The sequence below is a fragment of the Mesocricetus auratus genome, unplaced genomic scaffold (genome assembly GCF_017639785.1).
Source record: "Mesocricetus auratus isolate SY011 unplaced genomic scaffold, BCM_Maur_2.0 Super-Scaffold_100004, whole genome shotgun sequence".
Taxonomy (NCBI): domain Eukaryota; kingdom Metazoa; phylum Chordata; class Mammalia; order Rodentia; family Cricetidae; genus Mesocricetus; species Mesocricetus auratus.
In genome coordinates, this window is record NW_024429189.1 from 16,188,748 (window position 1) to 16,204,996 (window position 16,249).

Sequence of the window (16,249 nt, forward strand, 5' to 3'; positions counted from 1 at the left end):
TTCATGTGGGCACTTAGTGCTATGAACTTTTCTCTTAGCACTGGTTTCAAAATGCCCCATAAGTTTGGGTATGTTGTGTCTTCATTCTCATTGAATTCTAGTAAGTCTTTAATTTCTTTTTTTTTTATTTCTTCCTTGACCCATTAATAGTGAAATTATACATTGTTCATTTCCATGAGTTCGTAGGGTGTTTGCAATTTGTGAGTCTGGATTTTTAACTTTAAAGCATGGTGGTCTAATAAGATACAGGGGATTATTCCAAATTTCTGTACCCGTTGAAGTTTGCTATATTGTTGCCTGTGTGGTCAACTTTAGAGAAGGTTCCATGTGATGCTGAGAAGAAGGTATATTCTTTTATGTTTGGATGGAATGTTCTGTAGATGTCTGTTAAACCCAATTGGGTCATAAATTCTATTAGTTCCTTTTTTTCTTTGTTAAGTTTCTGTCTGGTTGCCCTGTCTAGTGGTGTGAGTAGGGTGTTGAAGTTTCCCACTCTAAGTGTAGGTTCATGTCTGATTTGATTTTTAGTAATGTTTCTTTTACGAATGTAGATGCCTTTTTATTTGGGGCATAGATATTCAGACTTGAGATGTCATCTTGAAGGATTTGTACTGTGATGAATATGAAATGACATCCTTATCTCTTTTGATTGATTTTACTTTAAAAGCAAATTTGATGGATATTAGAATTGCTAAACCAGATTGTTTCTTGGATCCATTTGATTAGAAAATCTTTTCCCAACCCTTAACTCTGAGGTACTATTGGTCTTTGAGGCTGAGTTGTGTTTCTTGTATGCAGCAGAAGGATGGGTTCTGTCTTCGAATCCATTCTGTTAGCCTGTGCCTTTATATGGACAAGTTAAGGCCATTAATATTAAGGGATATTTTTGACCTTTGGTTGCTCATTTTTGGTGTTCTATAGGCTTTTTGTACTTTCATTGGCATGTCCTTCTTCAAGTTGGGAAAGTTGTTTTCTATGATTTTGTTGAATATGTTTTCTGCTTTTTGAGGTGGATTTTTTTCACCTTCTTCTATACCTATTCTTCTTAGATTTGGTCTTTTCATGTGTCCCACATTTCCTGGAAATTTTGTGTTAGGGATTTGTTGAACTTAAGATTTTCTTTGGTCGATGAATCTATTTCCCCTATTGTATCTTCAGCATCTGAGAGTCTGTCTTCCAGACTCTTGTATTCTGTTGGTTATGCTTGTATCTGTAGTACCTTATCATTTGCCCAGCTTTTCTATTTGTGACCTTCCTTCAGACTGTTATTTTTTAATTGTCTCTATTTCAGCTTTCAACCCTTGCACTGTTTGAATAGTTTCTTGTAATTTTTGCTTTGTCTTTTCCTTTCTTTCTTGCATTTGTTGTTATTTTTGTTTTGTCTTTTCTTCCATTTCTTGAATTTTTTTCATTTTTTGGATTGTTTTTTCCTACATTTCTTGTGTTTTTTGGTTTGTTTTTTCTTCCATGTCTTTAAGGGATTTTCTCATATCCCCTTTGACATATCCATGGTCTCTTAGTGTTCTAACCACGACCTTATAGCTTTCAGAGTTTCCATGGAGAAGTCAGGTGTAATTCTGATAGGTTTGCCTTTATATGTTACTTGGAATTTTACCTTCGTACTTTTAATATTCTTTCTTTATTCTCTATGTTTGGGATTTTGATTATTATGTGGCAAGGGGAGCTTCTTTTTTGGTCCATTCTCTTTGGTGTTCTGTAAGCTTCTGGTGCTTTCATTGGCATGCCTTTCTTTAAGTTGGGAAAGTTTTCTTCTATGATTTTGTTTAATATGTTTTCTGCACTTTTGAGGTGTGTTTCTTCACCTTCTGCTATATCTATCTATTATTCTTGGGTTTTGTCTTTACACAGTGTCCCATATTTCCTGGATATTTTGTGTTAGGGATTTGTTGGACTTAATATTTTCTATTTCCAGTATTCTCTCAGTGTCTGTTTTCTGTATTGTCTCTATTTCAGTTTTCAAGTTTTGAATTGTTTCCTTCATTTTTTTATTGTTTTTTTTTCTTGGCTTTCATTAAGAGTTTATTTCTTGTATTTTTAGGTTTAGTTTTTCTTCCATTTCTTTAAGAGATTTTCTCATATCCTCTTTAAGAACCTCTGTTATTTTCATGAAATTATTTTTAAGATTATTCTCTTCTGCTTCATCTGTGTTGGCATGTTCAAGTCTTGCTGGTGTAGAGTCCTTAGACTCTGGTTGTGTCATATTGGTTTTTCTGTTGTTGCATATGTTTTATATTGTCTTCTTCCCATCCCTTCTTCCTGTTGATGAAGGTGAAGTCTCTACCTCTCCTGGTGGATATGGGTTCAAGGTTCCATTCTGATCCAATTACCATGATAGCTCTCCTCTTCCCATGGGTCCAGGTGGGACTAGGAATCTGGCAGAATTTGGATTGGTTGGTTTGCCAGGATGGATTCCCTGTGTGCAGCTCACAGGCCTCAGTAGGCTCAAGCAGGGCACCATGGGTGGAATCTGGAAGTCTTACTAAATTTTACCCATAATTAGTTTAAATAAAATAATTTAGCTCAAGACTGGCGATAGTAACCAGGGAAAGCACACCTGCTGCTCTTCTAGAGGATTCAGATTTGATTCCCTGAACCCACATCACTGTTCACAACTGACTGCTATAGGATCTGATGACATCTTCTAGCTTTCATAGGTAGAGGCATGTGATGGGGGAAGTCCTGTACATTTGTCAATAAAGTACTGTTGAGCCAATAGGAATCTAGATAGGTGGGACGAGGTGTCCAGGAGGACTCTGGGAAGGAGAAACACAAGAGAGTCGACATGTAACTGCCATGGGGTAGGAAGCCCAGAACTATTCTCCGGTAAGAGAAATACTTAGATTAACAATTATGGGGTAATTACTTAATTCAGAGCTAGCCAGTAAGAAACAAGGAAAGGCCAACAGCTTCATAATTAATATAGCCTCCTGTGTGTTTATTTGGGACTGATGCGGCTCTAGAACCAGGCTGGTGGGAAGGCTCCTCTCAAGGAAAAAGCTTCTCTTAACAGAATGGTTGTCAGGAGCGGGATTGAATTTCCACGCAAAATAACAAAAGATTTAAAGGAATTTTAGAAACAGAAGAACAGAGAGAAGCACAGATTTTTGGTAGCAGCATTTTCTAAGGTGGGCTATGTTTTGCTATCGACATGCCGAGATTCATGTGGCTTGCTTACTGGAGTCTTCCTGACTCGGCATAAAAAGAAAAAAGAAAAAAAAAAACAAGGTTGTTTTAAGAGACTCTGCTAATGATTAAAAGGTGTGTACATACAGCTGGAAGTGGCAGCTTTTGCTGGATGTCAGCATGGACTGAGGCAGTAAGCTGGAATCATGCTTTTGCCGGCAATCTTGGAAGGCAGCAGTTTAAAACAGCTGCGGTTTTAACAGATAAGACACGTGGCCAGAAAAACGTAAAGATTTACAGTAAAGTCAGACTTGGATGAACAAACCTCTAAAGGTTTACAGTGTGTTTAAAAATATATGTGAGATTGAGAGAGAAAATGAAACGGCAAAGTGGTAAATAAATACAAAAGCCAGCGTTGTGGTGGCGCATGCCGGTAAGATTTACTCCAGAGGCAGAGGCAGGCAGATTTCCAAAGAGAAACCCTGCCTCAGAGAAAAATAAATTAAAATAAATAAAGTAATAATATATAAATAAATAAGCCACGTAAAGATGGAAAATACACAGAGAGTCTGGATACTGAACGCTATTATGTTTTTCAGTTTTTTGATTGCTCAGGAAGGAACAACTGCTAAAGTACACTTGATTATAAATGCTGCTGAATTAATTCAACTTACATCTTTTGAAAATGCCTTGACTTCAAAATTTAAGTATAAGGATATGTTACTCGGAAAAGGAGTTTTAGTTTATGTTTCCACAGAAAATGAAAAGCTGAGGATTCCTTCCAGGCTTCTGTGGTTTGATGAACCAAGACCCCCGGAAGCAGTGGGCCAGGCGTTTAAACAATTGAGACAGCTAAGATGATGGAGCTTTACAGACCATGAAAATAAGGACTTATACAGTTTTCTGAGTTTTGTCATGATCCCCATGGTGTGAAGAGCACCCCCTTCCAGCAGGAAGCAGCTTGGAATGAGTGACGTCCTGATTCCCATCTTGTTTATAAATCTTTGTTTTCATTTAAATGGGGTTGTTTATAATTGGCTAATGATAACAGCCAATCTCTTTTTTAATGGTAAAAAGGGGAATTATGGTATGGGTATTATTTTTCATTTATTGAGACAAAATCAAGGTCAATTTTGTGATGCTTATATTTCTCTTCTTGATTAAGTATTGTGCTTATACTGTTCTTTTAAAACATAATACATAATTGAATACAGACTATAAATAGTTACTTATAATAGAATTTATAGTTAGGTAAGTTAGGTTTTCTAGATATATAGAGATGTATTTGAGATAGATAGTCTTCAAACCTTTCAAAGATCTTCAGACAATGGCATTTAAAATGGTTTAGGGTTTTTCTTGACAATGAGAAATGTCTGCTCCTGGCAGCACCAATTATGTCTGAGAGGAAGATGGGCATCGAAGAAACTTGTTATGGAGTTTGCTTTACACATGGTAAGATTAGCCATTTGGGCAAGAAACTGCTCTTGCCTGTACTGCTTGACTGTTGCTGTATAAACTGGACATGCAGGACCCACAGGAAAGTGACTGCTGAACTCAGTCTTACAGGGTTCCTGCTTTATGAAAGAGTCTAAGAGACTTTCAACAGGACAAAGAAAAATGACTGACAGACTGCCAACGCAGATGGGCAGTTTGAAATTTCCTGCTTTGCCAAGAAGTGGTCCAGACACATTGTGGCCTATGGGCTGAGGATGGACGCCCCAACGTTACAGAGGAACTTCGGGTGACTGTCCAGGCAGTAAGATACCTCTGTCAATCCTAGTGTTTATATATTATCCTTCTGTGGTCTTTGATGGAGTTGAAGACAGATAGTTATAATTATAGTTTTCCTTAGTTATGATAAAAGATAAGTTACATATAGAACTTTGAACTCACAAGGATGGTATCGATGATATTTTCTTTAAATCTTGCTAAAATATTGTAACTATGTTCTTGCTTGATAACTGTTCAGTTATATACAATTTGACTATGTTAAAGTTAAGACCTTTCTTTTTGTTTAAACAGAAAAGAAGAGATGATGGGGGAAGTCCTGTACATTTGTCAATAAAGTACTGTTGAGCCAATAGGAATCTAGATAGGTGGGACTAGGAGTCCAGAAGGACTCTGGGAAGGAGAAACACAAGAGAGTTGACATGTAACTGCCATGGTGTAGGAAACCCGGAACTATTCTTCGGTAAGAGAAATACTTAGATTAACAATTATGGGGTAATTACTTAAGTCAGAGCTAGCCACTAAGAAACAAGCAAAGGCCAACAGCTTCATAATTAATATAGCCTCCTGTGTGTTTATTTGGGGACTACAATGCGGCAGAGCCCAGGCGACTGGCTGGGGATAAACCAAAGCGGCTAGCAAAGATAAAGCTTCTCTTAACAGGCATGTATAACACAGATATAAATAATGTTAAAATACTCATACTTAAAAAATAGTTTGAGAATAAAATATCAACAACAACCCTGCTAAAGAGGAACCAGAAAGAAACAAAAAACAAGAATTTCAGAATAATATGTCATATCTTATGAACTCAATAATAGTTAAATTTCCCAGAGAAGGGGAAAGGGACAAGTTCTCCTGAGCCAATTGGGAACATGGGGGGAGGGGAGAGGGAGTTAGGAGAAAGAGAAGGGGAGAAGAGGAGGGTATAGGAGGACATGAAAGTGCAGGAAGATCGAGTCAAGGGAAGAATAGAGAAGAACAAGAAGAGAGATACCATAATAGAAGGAACCATTATAAGTTTAAGGAGAAATCTGGTACTAGGGAAATGCCCAGAGAACTACAAGGCTGATGCCAACTAACAATCTGAGCAATAGTCAAGAGGCTACCTTAAATGCTTTTCTCCGATAATGAGATTGATGACTATTTTATAGGCCATCCTAGAGTCTTCACCCAGTAGCTGATGGAAGCAGAAGCAGACACCCACAGCTAAACACTGAGCTGAACTCTGGAATCCAGTTGCAGAGAGGGAGGAGTGATGAGCAAGGAGTCAAAACCAGGTTGGAGAAACCCACAAAAACAGCTAACCTGAACAAGGGGGAGCTCATGGGCCCCAGACTGATAGCTGGGAAACCAGAATGAGATGTCAGTTTGGAGGTCTGGTTAATATATGGGACCTCTTGTCATAGATCAGTATTTATCCCTAGTAATAAGAATGGACTTTGTCTCTCAACCTAGACACATGGGGAGAGTTTAGGCCCTGCTCCAAATGATGTGACAGGCTTTGAAGATCCCCCGTGGAAGGTCTCACCCTCCCTGGGGGGCAGAAAGGAGATGGATGGGGGTTGGTGGGGGATAGGGGAGGAAGGGAGGTAGAGGGTACTGGGATTGACAAGTAATACAAGCTTGTTTCTAATTTAAATTAAAAAAGGAAAAAAATCTTCTAAGCAGTTCTTATAATTCGAGGTAGATGCTCAAATTTCTTTAGCATTTTCCTGAACAGAGGGAGTCCACTTTGTCTCTGAGTCTTTAGCCTGCTCTTAGGATCTTTTACATCCCATTTAGCTGCCTCATCTAGCCTTGATATGAGAGTCTGTGCCTAGTCTTATTGTAATTTTTATGCCATGTTCGGTTGATAACCCTAGAAGGCCTATTATTTTCTGAATGAAAATGGAGGAGCAATAAATCCAAGGGAGAAGAAAGAGTTGAGGGGAGGAAATGGGAGGAATAGAGGGTGGGAAAACTGCCATTGAGGAGCAAGGTATGAGAAAATAATTACAATGATGAAGAACACGGACAGTTTGGCTTAGCTTTTTCCTCAAACGTTTAATGTTGCTGAGTGGAATGACACAAACATTACTCAGGGACATATAAGACACATTATGTTCAGGGACCCCTCATATTTTTAATTAAAAAAGTAATGTTGATTTATTTTTATATCAATTGATATATCATGCTTTAATGTAAAGTTTTTTATCTATTACATAACTGTTGAAAAGTGTTCCCAACCTTCTGCTAGTGGTAGAGAGCAAATACAATAGCAGAAAAAAAAGCCAAGGTCAAATGGTCAGTATTACTTTATCTGTTTCTTGGTTTTCTTTTATGTAAAAAAGGGTTTCTTTAAGACATTGTAAGGATTCAGGCCTTATGCCAGTTTGCCCCTGTCACCTGGCAGAATGCACACAGGCAGTTCCCTAGCCAACCCAGGTTTCCATGATTATGTGGTCTGCATGCAGGTTCAAAGGACCCCTTTAAAAGAAGATCCCCACCCACATATGCTCTTTTCCTGATATTCCCCTGGTGCAGACAGGACTTTTCTGTCGCACCCACCTCGACCAACAAGGAAGACACAACACCTAGACCCTTTTTTAAGCAGTTTATTCAGGAAACCTTGAACAATATTCTCCTGGGGAGCATCAAGGAGCCCCAACCCACAGCTTAAAAGCCCTTGGGCGGCCAACCCTGTATGCCACGTGGAACATGAAGATAGGTCCACATACACAGAAGCAAGCCTGATATCCAGCCCTAACCAAATACAGGTGTTTATCATAGAGAGCACCTGCTGTCGGGCTAGCAGAAGGCAGAAGCCAGCACCATCTTGAGGGTGCGGCACTTTGCAGCTCTCTGCACTTTTCCTGTCCCCCTCTTCTCTTCTGTCCTTCTGTCTCTGTGTCTGTTTATCTCTTTTCTCTTTCCTTCCCCCATGCCTCCCTTTTTAATAAAACTTCTCATTTAAGTTCTGTCTTCATGGCATGTTTGTCCCTCCACCCCAGTCAACCTCGCCCACCATGGAATCTGCCAAGGTTCACTCCTCTTCGTCATAACATATGTGACAATAATTGGTATCTTATAATTAAGTGACAAAGCCATTGAATCCTCGGCCTTATGGGAAGAACTACAGGCAACTAAGCAATGTTGGAAGTGGGAGAAATAGTCTTTCCTTGGGAAGATCACACCAACTAGTTATCCAAAACCAATGGTAAGTCCTGAAACGCATGAAGGTACCATTATTCCAACTGAACAGGTCATATTTAGAAATACAAATGCACATATGCATTGGTAACAGTGCAAAAGAGTAAATGAATTCAAGACAGAGGGAGAAGAGTTGTATGGTAGGGATTTGAGGGAGAAAGAAGGGAGAGATGTTGCAATTATGCTAGTCTCAAAACAAAATAATTTCCCCCAATTCTTTTATCCTAGAGTAGTCCTTTGTAGAATTTGTTAGATGGTACAGAATGACAAGTGGTTGAAATAAAGGTCACCAAACTGCATAGTGATTGGCTAGATAAGCTGGCTTCCTACACAGCTAATCTACTTGAAAATTCCTGATCTCATTGTCCCCATGAGGTCTCCAGCTTTCAAAGAAATAGTCATGAATGACAATGTGTCTTACCCAAGACTCACTTTTCCCATCATCTCCAATGTGGCTTAGACCTTAGCCTGAAGTGCCCTCTCTTATTTTTTTTAATCTGGCACGTATAATCTAAAGAAAAAAATCAGAAAGTCACCCAGTGTGTCTCATGGACAAAGGATCAGTGTTAGAGAAGGGGAAATTTTGAATCATGTATGGTATTCTGCATTAGTCACATGGATTGTCCTCTGGCTTCTCTGGCCTTGTGCCTGAGGCCCAAGGGATGGGGGAATGGTAAGGATTACAAAGATTGGTTAAAAGCTGAAAGAACTCTTTCATTTGAATCCTCTAACAACTTCAGAAACCTGAGGCAATAGTACTTTACAAGCTCTGTCTTCCTGGGATTAAGGAGAAGGGGGTGAATAGAAGGGTGTGGAGTGTGTCTCCCTATTCATGTTTTCTATTGAACATGGAAATGTCACAGCCTTGGGACAAGGCATCAGCTGATAACTGGAATGCAGAATAATTAGAGACAGTATTTTATTCTATGTGATCTTGGGAGATGCCACCAGTTTGTTGATGATGTGGGATAAAACAGAGAGCATAGTTAACATTTAGATTCAGATACAAAAGGGAAGAAAGGAAAATAGTGGTAGCTGTAAGCAATGTTGAAGAGACACTTGCCATGAAGAGAATGGTAAACACAGTTCTGGGAGGCCTTGCCCTTCTCTCTCATTCCCTCTGCCTTGTTAAAAAAAAACAAAACAAAACAAAAAACCTGTTAGATTACATTCCTAAAGCAGGTCTATTCCCTTATTTGACCACTTCTTCCCAAAGTTGATTACCAAGGTTCAGCTTTCAAAATATTGAAGTCCAGCAATCAAAAGCTTCCTTTGAGTGACCTAGTTAACATACCCAATTAAAATTAAACACTTCATCCCAAACCGGGGTTTCCCCTTTTACCTTTATATGTCTCCATTTTCTTATTGGCTATGTCTGTCTCCTCTCTATCCAGAGGCAGTCCTTTGTCCCTCTATGAGACAGATACCCTTGTCTTCTATCTCCTGTTTTTACTATGTATTCCCTGAGAACTTGGTCTTGTGGGTTCTGATGATGATGATCTCTTTTCAACTGTGACTTTCATACAATCCAGCCTTCTGGAGTCACTCTATTATAGAGGTTTATGGTTTTTAAAGGTTAGTATTTTATAAATAATGTGAGGCCAAATTATGGTCCTAAATTATTGAATTATGTATTGTTGAAAAAAATAACTATTTGGAAAAACTTTGTTCCTGGAATAAAGCTCTCACATGTCAGCAAGAAATACATGATAGGAAGAACTCCCAGTATTGTTGATTTGTGATCTTAGACAACCAAACATAGGAAATCATAAGCTAGAAAAGCACAGGTTTGACTTTCCAGGTTTAAGAACTAAGAAAGTGAAGTTTTGAGGATGAAACTTTTGCTTTTTGTTTGTTTGTCTCTTTCTTTCTTTGGAATATCAGAAACAAAGAGGCTTCTGGCCACATTCCTCATATCAAATACAAACATATCAAATATATTTTATTACACATAGATCTGAGAAAAATTGATAAAATTGGAACTTTTAATTAGCAATGTTGTTGCGTTTTAGATCTATTTAGATAGTATAATTCTTTCCATCAAATTTTGCATCCAAGGAATAGGAAAATATGGTTTGTTATCATTTGATAGTTTCCATAAAAGACATTATTAAAAATAGTTACTAGAATGCATTTCTTATGATTATTTATGTTTTTCTTTTCTTTTGGGTGTTTTTGAGACAGGATTTCTCTGTGGCCTTGGAGGCTGTCCTGGAACTAGTTCTTGTTGACCAGGCTGGTTTTGAACTCACAGAGATCTGCTGCCTCTGCCTCCTGGTTATTTATTTAAATTAGAAACAAGCTGCTTTTACATGTCAATCCCAGTTCCCTCTCCCTCTCCTCCTCCCCTGTCCCCCACCAGCCATCTATCCCATCCCCTTACTGCTCCCCAGCGAGGGTGAGGCCTTCCATGGGGGATCTTCAATGTCTGTTATATCATTTGGAGTAGGGCCTATGCCTTACCCTGTGCGTCTAGGCTGAAAGAGTATCCCTCTATACGGAATGGGCTCCAAAAGTCCATTCATATACTTATCCACTACCAGAGAATATAGATTGCCCAGGCCTTCTAACTGACATCCACATTCAGGGTGTCTTGATCGGTCCTATGCTGATTTTCCAGCTATCAGTCTAGGGTCTATGAGCTATGAGCTCCCCTTTGTTCAGGTCTCTCCAGCCTGGTCTTGAACCCTTTGCTCATCACTCCTCCCTCTTTGGATTCCAGGAGTTCAGTTCAGTGTTTAACTGTGGGTGTCTGCTTCTGCTTCCATCAGCTACTAGATGAAGGTAAAATTCTTAATGTAATATCATTCATCTACCAAATCCAAAGTCATATTTGTTTCACAAAATGCTTGGAAATCAGTAAGCTGTATCTTACCACTTTATTCTCATATTCATATGTACTTTATTTATTTTAGTTTTGGCTTCCACATAAATTGATGTCAATTTTGCCATTTGCCTATATTTTTTAAAAAAATATTTGACCCTCTGCACATTTATGGATACTGAATATTGACTTCCTTTATCCTAAGGAAAGTGAGCTACATTCCTGGCTCCAGAACTGACATAAAGCATGAAATTTATTCAAATGTCAGGGAACAACACACATCCATAGTATATTGAAATTTCTAATTCATACACACAATATGTTTCTCTGTTTATTCAGAATTTCTTTGATTTGTTGACTTTTATAGTTTTCTTGTGAATACCGGTCACATTCTGTTAATTTAGACTAAAACATTTTAAGATTTTTTAAAAGAATTATAAATAGTATTCCATTTTTAATTTGATATACACATGCTTCACTAGTTTCCAGAAACACAATACACTTTTGTTCACATATCTTATATCATTTTTAAATTTTGTCATCATTTTAAGATGCTTGATGGGTTCTTTGGAATGTCCTCAAAGGAATATACTGTGAAGAATAAATTGTTACATAGACTTGATACACGACACTTCAATCATCAGTGTCACAAATTAATTAGAAATATTTCCCGTTAGCTGGACCATGGATTGTTCTCACTGAACTTACTTCCTGTAGTGCTCTAAATAGCAGACTCCAGAATAAAGTTTGCATGTACTCAGATAATTAGAAAATGTTCCACTCCTTCTGAGCCTGCTTTAACACACAGCTAAATAGTTATCTCCAAACTTATTTGGGAATATTATTACCTTTGAGAAAGCATTGTTATTGGACACTTTTTTCTAGAAGACATTAATGTGTATAATTAAAAACATACAATTCAGCTTCTCTGCAGGACATCTATGAAACCGTTTATGGCTTGTTTTTTCTTGTCCTTCTAGGTGTTGGTAACTGTGGGCTCAGGGTAATGAGAACAAAGTTATTTTTAGGTTGGCATAAGTGTTTTGGTTACTCTAAACTAAAAGGCCTTATTTAGAGTTTGTATATACTGCTATGGAACATTGTGTTTTATACAAAGTTAATTGCTTTCTTTAGTTTTGCCATTATCCATTTTTTTTTCTAATAAGGCTTTTGCTACTAAAGAAAACAATAGAGTTGAATTGTATTGCTTGTTGGAAAAAAGCCTTGAAAGTAAACATATATATATATATATATATATATATATATATATATATATATATATATCCATCCCCTTCACTACCTAACCCAGTTTAAAACAGTTTAAAGGAAATTAATAACACCTTTACTTAATTTGAAAATAAATGTGTAAAATATATATTTTATAAAAGTTAAGTTAAGTAACCAGGATACCCCAAATGATCCTTTTCCTGCTGAATATTTGCAAAGACAGTATGTGAAAAACGTAGTTTTTCTGTTCATAGGTATTCCAATATTCAGAACAGTTTTGTATTTTTATTATACTCTTAATTATGTCCTCTTTTATATTGGTTACTAAAAAAGCAACATTAAATTCTCATGGATCTTGAATGTAGATTAGTATCTACAGCACAAAAATGTCAGACTATTGTTAAATAGCTGTTTAAAGTATTATTATCAAGTTTCTAGCTCAATTTATCCCGAGAAATGAATACTAAGTTGAATATAAAATCCAATGTCCCCAGGTCATTGAACATTTGATAGTATATGGAGATGTAGTTCTTAATAGCTAATACAGGCTATGATTAGACTATCCATTGAGACACAAGCAGGTTGTGATGTACTATGTATGGTACTTTCTTACATTTAGTCATCAGCGGATGAAACACAGTCCAGCATAAAACAGAAACTTATGTCTGTCAGAACGAGTTCAAACACTGTTGGGATTGATTGAGCCAAATTTAGACAAGCAAGATTGTCCATGAAAAATCTGTGTATGTGGGAAGATAGAAATATAAGAGATCAAAGGGGTAGCAAATGTGTTCTTACTATTTATTATTGCTATCTTTCTATCTATTTTCTGAATATCATTCATTTAGAAAGATAATTTGTTATGTGATTTTGGAGGTTTCTCTTAGGCTTCTTACCTGAAAATTATGAACTACAACACTGAAGAGTTATTCAACTTGTAAAAATCCAAAATAGTCGAAATGGGCTCTGTGTTTCCTGACACTTACCCTCCCTCTCTAAGGCTGTCATATCACCCTACGCAGATGACATCCAACTGGCTTATTTTTCTGCCCCAAGCTGTCACTGGGGACTCTGCTAAGCTGCCTTTCAATTGAAAATTATCTATTGCAGAAGATCTCTCAAGAGAAATCTCTGAGCCAGGTATATTCACTGTAGATTCACAAGCTTAGCCTTGTACTGCTTTCCAGGGGGTGTTTACTCTTTCTGTGAAATAAAAGAAAAGCTGGTATTTCCAACCTTTTACTCAAGCTCTGGCTGATATGTAATGAAGTGTGGCAAGGCACTTGTCATAAGCTCCTTAGGAAGGAAAAGGAGTCAGTCTCATCTAGTTCAAGGGCTGACTGGACCACACAGCAAGCTTGAGGCCAACCTGAAAAAGCTGGCTGGCCATCTCCTGTGACCAGGTAAGATATCCACTGAGGGTTTGTGACACCAACCCAGTCACACAACCTTTGACCTACAGTCTGTGCTGCCTATGGGATGTGCTTGGATAAGGGTGGTACAGAGATTGTGGGAGTGGCCAGCCAATGACTGATCCAATCTGAGACCATGTCACGAGAGTAAGCCTACCACTGAAAATGTCTGCAGTGCTAAGACACAGAAGCTGGAAGACCCAAAGACCCTGAATGGAACCAAACATGATTGTAGAAAAACGTGTTAATGTACACATAATGATGGCTAATGATACTCTGTTATATTCATAGATTGGTAACAACCCCAATTGCCATCAGAGGGCCTTCATCCTGTAACTGGTACACAGCCAAACATTATGTGGAGCTCAGGGAATCCTGATGAAGAGAGAGAGGAAGGATTGTAGGATCCAAAGGTTTCAATGACATCATAAGAAAATCTACAGAACCAACTAACCTGGTCTCTTAGGAGAGTTCACAGAGTCTGAACCAATAAGTACGTAGCCTTCATAGGACTGACCTAGGCCCTCTACATATATATGACAGTGGTATAACTTGATATACTAGTAGGAATTCTAACAGTGGGCAGTCTCTAAGGTTTTGGCTGGCATTTGGAAACATATTCTTTATACTGGGTTGCCTTTCCCAGCTTTAACAAAAGGGAAGTATGCTTAATCTTACTGCAACTAGATATGCCATACTTTGTTTATACACATGGGAAACCTGCCACTTTCTTGAATAGAAAAATAAAAGGAGTAGACTGAGGGTGGGGTTGAGGGAAGGTGGGGAGAAGGAATGGGAGGGAGGAAAGGGAGGAGGGGAAAGGGGATACTGCAGTCAGGATGTAAAATAAAGAATTAAATTTAGTCTAAAAAATGTTACAAGTTTCCAACTTAAAAGAATATGTAACTAAAGGGCTAGAAACAGGGCAGTGGTGTGTGTGTGTGTGTGTGTGTGTGTGTGTGTGTGTGTGTATACTATATATATACATATATATATTCAGTGAGTGTGTACAGGTGTGAATGCTGGTAGCATGTGTGGAAGTCAGAAGACAATTTTGGATAGTTGGCTTTTTCCTACCCCATGAGTTTGATCTCAGGTGGTCACATTTGGCCTTAACTTGTTGAGTTATCAATTCATCCATTTATTGTGTGTGTGTGTGTGTGTGTGTATGTATTCATATATATGTATATATGCTGAACTAAATTCCTTGCAGTTGGAACCCTGTGTGATTACTGAGTTAATTGTAAATTGTATATATACAACATATATATGCATATATATATATAAATATATATATGATCAAGGTTGGAGGATTGTGTGGATAACCTACATGTTTCTTTCTCTGTGTGTGTGTGTGTGTGTATGTGTGTATTGTATGTGTGTGTGCATACAAACAAGTGTATATGATCAAGGATGGCATAAAATGTGTTTTCCAAAATCATAAAGAAAAATAGACCTCAATCTGCTTTATTGTATTTGAAAATTCATCTAGGGAAACAAAGGGATATATCGTGAACATGTTAATCAGGAATAGATACAGAAACAGATTGTGGCAGAGATCTGGTTTGTTAACTCTTTTCTTTGTTTCCTTTCTCTTTGACTTAACTTTCCTACACTAACACACACTATTCACCTAGAAAGAAAAAAAAACCTTGTACTTGTTAAAGTATATACATGAAGCTGCCAGAAGCAGAAAGACCCATTTTACCTTATGTTGGCATATTTAAGGCACTGAGATTATCATCACAAAGGAGTCAGAATGAAAAAATATATTTTTATTTGACATGTATAGATTGAACTCATAGTCTCTATTCTCTTATGTATTCCATTACATGACATAGTAGGTGAAATAGATATTAGAAGTATAATTTGAACTAATGACCTACTGGCTTTAATATAGGATGAGTATCTCACACAAGCCAAATCTAAGTATAAGAATCTAACTGATATTTTGGAGATAAAGGCAAAAAATATTACGCCACAACAGAAAGTCACAGAGACTCGGAACACAGCAAGAATTGGCTTCTAAAGTAAGCAAGTGTCTTGCCATATGACTGACATGAGTGTGGCTTCCATATTCAAACAAAGACGTGTGGCTGGAAAGGAACATGTGACAGAGTCTGTGAGGGCCCTGGATGATAGGCGATAGAAACCAAGTATGACAGTCTCCGACTGTGAGACGCTGACTTCTGTCTATCAGCAGACCATTCCCATCCACCTCCACAGCTCCAGCATTGTAGCTTTGTATAATTAAAAGCACAAGAAGATGCTAAGCTTCTGGCCTGCACCACTGTAAAAACATGGATTTGTCACTTTAAGAAGCTTTTGAAAGTGTAATTAATTTGCTATGTCACTGATAAGAGTGATGTAACACACATGCAATGACCTGTTTCCTCCAGGGAAGGAACTACTTGCACATTCACATTTACACACTCAGAGATATGCACAATAACTCTAAAGTCTCGGTTCTCTAGTTATTTGAAACTCAAGTGGAATAGCATTTGCAAACTCAGCTTTGCTTAGAAAACATAGTGCCAGAAAAATTTTCCCCATTACTGAAGACCAAATAGTAAAGTCTACAATCTATGCATTTTCAGATAAATCAATAAACCTGTAATACTAGAGGACAAGGGTAGTGTGGTGGCATATATGGTAATCCTAGCACCCAGAAGGCAGAGGCAGAGTGATCCCATGCTTTGAGGTCATCATCTTCATTTATACA